General features: G+C 44.3%; 1 pseudogene; it reads left to right on the forward strand.

Annotated features, from left to right (window-relative positions):
• Positions 1-5977: 5977 nt before the first annotated feature.
• LOC146046502 (U2 spliceosomal RNA) lies at positions 5978-6129 on the forward strand (annotated as a pseudogene).
• The last annotated feature ends 1816 nt before the right edge of the window (positions 6130-7945 follow it).

Here is a 7945-nt window from a genome sequence, read left to right on the forward strand (position 1 = left end):
ATTGAGGGTAAGTATTAATGCATTACATACACACACTACACACACCCAACACAATCATATCCCCTCTATCCACGTCATACCCCCATTATCCACGTGGGCGTGGAGTTAAATTTGTAAAGTGTGGCGAGCGCACGAGCCCGAAGCGTGGCGAGCAGACGCATATCCGCATAAATTACGTAGTGTAATGGGTGCCCTGCTAATACATAAGTACCAGAGTAATTCTTATGTTTGAGGTATAGCTGAGGTACCCGGCGTTGCTCGGATTTGGTTGTGCCATCAGCATTACTTTAACTTTATCCTTCTCTTGTTTTAAGCTTGACAGCTCTTCCAACGGACCCAAGAGGATGCTGCCTGGTATCATCTGCAGTTCTCATCCAAATCCATGCAGCAGAAAGCCCTGAACATGCTCTTAATGCCCATGGTGTGCCTGGCATACACCTCTCTGTGGTTGGCTTCCGCATCTCACCAATTTTTTTTCTTAAATCCCATGTCCTCTACCCCCCTATGCAACTTTGCCATATCTTGCTTCCCTGACACAATATGTTTAGTGGCCAAACTGATTTTTGGGCCCTCAGTACCCTCACGGGGTCGGGATTGGGGGTCTTAGTGGCCGTGAACCTAAGCTGGAATCAATCAAGCCACCTTGCATGGGTTTCTTCCAAAGTGGTACAACAGTGTCTGGACAAACTGACAAACAACAATTATGTAAGAGTGTGATCATAACCCTTTAATTCTTTTAGGTCCAGTATGTTTTACAACAATGTAAATGTGTATTATGCATACATTACAACTATTAGAAAGATACAGAACATTATAGAAAATAAAAGTATGGAAGATACCAATTCCAATGACCTTTATTTGCAGCATTTATGTAGGTGCAATCATTTTTTTTTAATATGTAAGAAAAACACAACTATAGTTTTTCTTTATTCACGATATGTGCTACAGTGTAAGCTATACAGGCTTTAACCTAGAAGGAGATAAATGACATTTTGGAGAGAGATAAAGTAGAGAAAAAGTACCAGCCAATAATCTCTGAACTGTAATTTTTCAAATACATCTAATAAAATGACAGGATCTGATTGGTCGGTACTTTATCTCCCTCCAAGCTGCAATAAATCTGTCCCCTAGTACATTACTGTGCAGAGTTGTACTGTATATAACCTTCCGTATTAGTAGGACAAATAGGCAGTATCCATCTTGGGACCAGTCCAAACTTTAGTCATGAGTCACCTTAGCTCACATCCTGGAAGATTAAAGCCCACCAACTGTACCATGTATAAATTGACCTGAAATATCGCTGTAACCACCTTGCTTCCATCAGCAGTTCCACAAGGACCATCATTTAGGTGACATGTAACTATCTCTATGACATCATCCTTGACAAATATGTGTTTCTTTTTACTTCCTTCCACCGTCTGCTCCGGCACAAGGACAGTGCTGAGAGCCCTAATAAGATAATAACTGTTTATCTGTGAACAAAGGGAGACAGATGACTCAGCTGCTGAGTGAACGATGGAATTTTTCATAAGTTTGTCCATTTGTTCCTCATTTTCTAACAGAATAATTTAGAAGAAACCTGCAATAAATGAAAAAGTAAAAAATCAAAATAAAATTAAATATCTCAAGTGATCACAGATTGTAAATGTAAGAGTCTGTAGGGTCTGTAAATCGAAAATTGATTTTTTTTTGTTGGATAAAAGCACTTTTCAAAGCATCCTCAATTTCTGGTATCTGGTCCCTGAGTCGACAATGTCTAGGTCGGTAGTAACTAGTTTGACCACATGTGGGCGGAGGGCTGCGACGACAGGCTGACCCCATGGGATTGCCCAGTGTTTCGTGGGTGTTCCCATGCAAATGGCACCATGATGCGGGTGCCGGGGACGGGCAGCTGATGTCACTGGATGTCAGCTAGCCGCCCTCTTCCCGTACAGGGAACACGCAAATCTAAGACACCAGAGAGTGTCTTGGTTTTGTGTACACATTCCATAGACGACCATCGAATGATTTGGCCCCCGCAAACCAAGGTTGGGAATAGATGTTTATGCAAAACAACCATTCACAGCGAGGAGAGGGGGGGGGGGGGGGGGGGGGGGGGGGCGGCCGTGCAGGTGGCGGGCGGCACCACATCTACACGCAATGCTGCAAATTTCGCAGTGGTGCGTGTGGACGAGAATAAGGTCCGGAGTGAGAATATAATAGTTTCCCGAGCGCAGGGTGGTACCATGCCCAAAGCACTGCGAGAACAGCAGTGTCCTTGTCCTGGAGATATTCACCAGCGAGCTACTGTAATATACTGTATGGCTGGTATTGAATTATCTTGCAGAAACATTGGGTGCAAAACACCTGTTTTTTGTAATTTTTCCCACGGTTTCTCAATTTTTTCCAGGCAATCCAATTTGGACACCCCAAAAATTTTATTTTCACCCATTCAGTGAAATCTGTGTATTTTTTCTGAAAACACATCTGTTTACAGGGATTTTACGTTGCCTCTTGAAGGCAGATGAAACATAATCCCCGATAAGCTGTGGCACGCACCAAGCTAATTGATTAGCCCACGGATGAGGCATTTACCGGCTGTAATGAGAAGTAAGGATTGCTTGGATTATAAGGCTTCCATAATGGGCATGCACAATATAAACTGCACTCCAACAAATAGATCAGCAACTGAGCATGTAAGTTAGGGGAGATTTATCAAAGTGTGAAGAGAAAGTGGAGACAAGAGGTCAGAGGCTGAGAGGATTGTTTTGAGCTCTGCTTGGTGTAGCTCATCATATGCTTTTCAGGCCCATGGAGGACAGAAGCAGCAGCGGCCTCGTCATGGGAGGGTTTTTAATCAGAGTAAGGTGCAGAGGGACAAACACAGGCTTTTCAAGTATTTTATATATATATATATATATATATATGTTTATATTAACCCCCCCCCCCCCTTGCAGTTACCCATTGACCAAGTTTATACTGCCTTTACTCTGTGATTGGACAGTGTATAATATTCTCCCGTGTAGTTTGCGGCCATTAATGACAAGTGACTGTCTATAGGCTTAATCCGGCCCTGCTTTGAGGTCTATTTAGTAAACTAAATAATGTCAGCATATTAACTGACCTGAAATATTGCTTTAGCGGAGTGGTTGGAGACATGAGAATTGGACGAGTCTGTAGGACAATCTCCTACTTTCCTTCATTGTTCTTTGTCATTAACGATATCAATGGTGCAGCAAAAACAGCCGCCCCTTGTGCTGTAAACACTGAATCATATCATTAACAATATTTTTCCGTGCCGTCACCTGGACCCCGCCAAGCATGCAGTCACTGACGATATCGGCAGATTGGACTCCATGTTCAATCAGTCGGGCACATTGTTAATGATCCGCTGGAGCCCGCATCGTTAACGATATACTGGGTACACACTCTGAACGATATGCATGACAACACCGGTTCAGAAAAATCGTATAGTGTGAACCCAGCTTTACCATCCTGAGAATGTTAATGCTTATGTTTATCCACAAATACAAAAAGAGCATTTAAACCTTTTCATTAGAGGTTTTTTTTTGCTTTTCATGAGGAATTGACACACACGTTCCGGTTGGCTGTGTGTATACACCAACAATCCAGGTGAAAATGATGGTTATTATGCAAATGTGGCTTTAAATGAAACGTTTAGAACAAAATCCCTGTTTATGTCCAGTATGAATCTGGCAGCTGGGCAGCAGAGCTGGGAAGTTAGGAGAAAAGAATAGGGTTTGAATGCTGGAGTACATTTCATAATTACAGCACAGGCTAATGCTGAAAAGGCAAGTTCACGAAAACAAACAGGTGGAGGGGCATTTTGGACTCATGTGGAGTAGAGTCTAGTTGGCAGAAACAGTATCTCCTCACACCCACCTAAAACAAATATACCTGCCATTTTATGTTTATTTTCTGTTCTTAATATGTGTTTAGTTTACAGATGGAACCTCTCTCTGTGTTGCTGCCAGCTCGCCATCTTGCTATAGCTAGCGGAACTGGGACACACAAGCGCCACACACGCTCGCAGGTCCCATTGCCGAGAATGGGGCGTGCAAGAATCTTGTGCGAGCACACGCCATTCTGGCATACGTTGCAGGACGGTGGATGGTGGACAGCGTGATGAGAGCGGTTCCATCCAGGGCCGGCGCTACCCATTAAGCAGCTCCTGCAAAGCAGGGAGGCTCCATGCTGAAAAGGCGCTGTCTCCCTCCTTGCTCTGCTAAAGCTGCCTCAGCCCTCACTGTCACTGCCTCCTGCACGCCGCCCGCAGTGCCTGTCTGACAGCGGGGGGTAGTATGAAGAAGCTGAGCAGCTCCCTGCACCGCGCACACACTGCCCTCCTCCTGCAACCTGCCCCCTCTTCCTCACGGCCACTTGCGCTGAGACATGTAGTGTTGTCTGTGAATGCCTGGATGACATGTCCGGATCCGCCCCCTACCCATTGCTCCCTGTGCCTGTCAGCTGTCAATCAAATGACAAACAGGCAGCAGCGGCGCCTCCCCTTCCTTCCCTCTTCTCAGTGTGCTGTGCCAGTGCCACTGCAAGTCCTCAACACTCCGCCCCCTCTACCTCCTCCCCTCTTCTTCCATCTCTCCCCTCCTTTCCCCCTCAGTCACGAGAGGTGTGTAATGGCGTCCTCAGCGTCCTGCCTAGGCAGATAGTAGAGGAGGGACTACACAAGACTTAAACAGCAAAAGAACAGCGAGTCTTTTATTATACATGTTTATAACAAATGTTTTAATATTTGTAGATTTTTTTATATTAATTTAGACACTTATTAAATAATGGGCTGGGTTATGTGCCTAAAGGTGGCCATACACGCTGCAATGCTTTCGGATCGCACACACATTGCATGCATGCCGTACGATGCGATGCGATCTAGCCCAAAACGTATGCGATTCTCGCAGCGTGTATGGGCACCTTTAGTGCCTGCAACATTTTGCGGACACAGCACGGAGATGGTGTATGCATACATGTACATGCACCCGGGATCCTCCATAGGATCGCAAGTTGCATACGCTCCCACAATCGGGCTGCAGCTTGTTGCAATGGCAACAGGAAAGGGCGCAAAATGTATGGTTTGCAGGAGGGCGCCGGACACCCTAGCACCGGCCCTGGTTCCATCTGTAGCTTAATAATACATTCAAGTTTGTAATGTTACAGGTTATTCAATTTTATTTTTTAATAAACATGGCAGGTAATAGACTGGGTGTGAGGGTAGATGGGGCTGTATGGTGCTGTGGGATATAGACCAAACCAGGCTGTCCAGAGGAGGAGATAATATATATCCAGAGCCGACCCTATCCAATTTAGGGGCAGATTTATTAAGCTTGGTGAAGTGATAAACTGTCTGGGTTTTATCACCAGCCAATCAGCTCCTACCTGTGAAGTTACAGGCTTGGTTTGAAAAATTACAGGTCAGAGACACTTTATCACTTCACCGAGCTTAATAAATCTACCCCTCAATGACCTAGGCAAGATTTTGGCTGGTGTCCCCCAGCAGTGCTGCTAGTTTCACCTCTGACACAGCATCCTTCTCCCAACACAACACCCATCATCCCTGAGCAATCCTCATCCACACAGCTGTAACTAGACAATTTTATGGCCTGTGCTAGCAAGAGACCCCCCACAAAAATATGTGGTCTTGTTGGGAAGAGCATGGCTACAGAATAGTACAAAATGTAATTATTTCACATAATAGAGCAACCTTATTCACATTACTTCATATGATAGTGTCCCTTATTCACATTACCAGAAATAGTGTTTCTTATTCATGTTATGCCACACAGTAGTACCCCTTTACCTTATACACCCATCCCAGTCCCGCCGCGGCCTGCTTTCAAGCTTAGCAATAATGTCAATTAAATTAAGGCTAGGCAATCAGATGTTACATAAAAACATCCAGGGATATAACCGGTAATCAAAGGTTGAACTTGATGGACGTAAATCTTTTTTCAACCTAAACTACTATGTAACTTCTCAGCCTTTTGGCTATGATCAAGTTTAGTATCTGTTCTTATCAGTGGGTCTAGACCAACTCCTGGAAGGGAATAAGGAAAGACCAGACAGAGCATTGGTTCCAATGCTGGGGGCTGTGGCAGAGTATCGGGCATAGAAATGTTTAGTTGAGTACCGACTCCCTGACCGGGGGTTTGAGCAGAGACTCCTGGTAGGGAGGCGAGAAACAGTGGGCCTAGCAAGTGCTCTCATTCCAGGGGTTAAGGGATGGAAAGCAATGAAAAGCCTGAATTTATGCTGCTTAGCGAGTCAACTATAATCAGGCTCTGTATCTGACCTTCACTGTAATATACACTATATCTGAGCAGCACTGTATCCAATCTGCATGTAATCAACCCCGCTGCAACCTGCACTGTATCTGACACCAACTGTATCCAACCAGTACCGCATCCGACATGCACTGTGTTCAACCTGCACCGTATCAAATATGCACTTGCACTGTATCCGACCCGCACTGTATCGAATCTAAATGTTGTGGGGGTTAATCAGAGCTGATCGCTGTTTTGCCAACTAGCACGGCGCCCAATTTTGGAATGAATGTGCATGCGTAGAAAACCCAGCATGCATGCGTGACACAAAACAGTGACATTGCAAGTTGGACGCTGTTTAACCGACAGGAAGCGGTCGTTTGGAGATGTAACCGGGCGGTATCTGGGAGCGTCAGGGATAACACAGTCACGCTCGGGCATTTTCATGGAGAATGTGTGACGTCAGCTACGTGCATCAATTCATTAACACGTTTCGGCGGCATCATTATATTTGCTGTATACTCATAGAGGACCAACAATGAGAAGAAAAATACTATTTCCTTTCTACCCATAGCCACTGAAACATTTTAAACATAACATTTAGTTACAGTATTCTGTATCAGTGTGATGAATAAGAAATGACTTTGAAGATGATAATCACTGTAGAGAATCAATTCTGATGCCTTATTATTATTTTTATTTCACTTTAGAAGGTTATCTTTGACAGGCTAAAAAAAAAATAAAAAATACCAATTTGCCACTTGTAGGTCAATTTTCAGAAATAAGATTGGTCTTAAGTGTCCCCGGTTCCTGTTCTGCTGCTTATATTGATGTAAGCAAAATCCTTCTCTTCTAAAGCACAAACATTTCAGGGAATTCTCATTTCCCAAGATTACTGCTCAGTGAAAAGAAATAACAATGCATATAGATTCAATTCATTGCTAGCTCTGGTCTAATGACTACAAACAATCAGTTGGTAAATGTGTGGGCTCCTTATAAGGGCAATTTTAAGTTTCTAACAAATAGACAATAAACAGAGACTGAATACCCCTTAGGCTCTGGTTGTAATGAATTAAATGGAATATATAATCCAAAAAGTTAACACGGCTCTGGAATTTCTACGGATAGATTCTTAAGACACATTGGGCCTGATTCAGACTCGGTTGTAATACTACTACAACTGGCAGCACCAGGCTTCGGAGGGCCGGCCTGCACTCTGGGTCTTTCCCCGCCATGTACTTGGAAAATGCACTGCTAGGTGTGTGCCGGCCATGTTTGGGGTTGCCATGTCTCTGTGAGACATCACATAGCCCCCGGACAGTCCAGCCAGACACCTGTGTTGTCAGGACCGATCCTAAAAAACGCCACCTCGCCGCCACTATATAAATAAGAATAGTTCAACCGATATCTAGATTGTCTTGTTGAAAATCCATCTCTGTTACCTCCAGGGTCCTGGGGATATTGTATTTCACTCTATCAGCTGTATGACCAGGGCCAGATCCCCTTCTCTTTCTGGGCCCGACTTCCCCTGAGCTCCCCTGGCAGCGCTTGATAATCTTATCAAGTGCTGCCAGGGGAAAAAATGACACATCAAGTGCCTAATCTTGGGCACTTGATGTGCCATTTTTTTTAACATGTGATAAATCTGATGTGATTTTTTCACATGCAATAAC

The sequence above is a fragment of the Crinia signifera genome, chromosome 11 (assembly GCF_055691185.1).
Source record: "Crinia signifera chromosome 11, ASM5569118v1, whole genome shotgun sequence".
Classification (NCBI taxonomy): domain Eukaryota; kingdom Metazoa; phylum Chordata; class Amphibia; order Anura; family Myobatrachidae; genus Crinia; species Crinia signifera.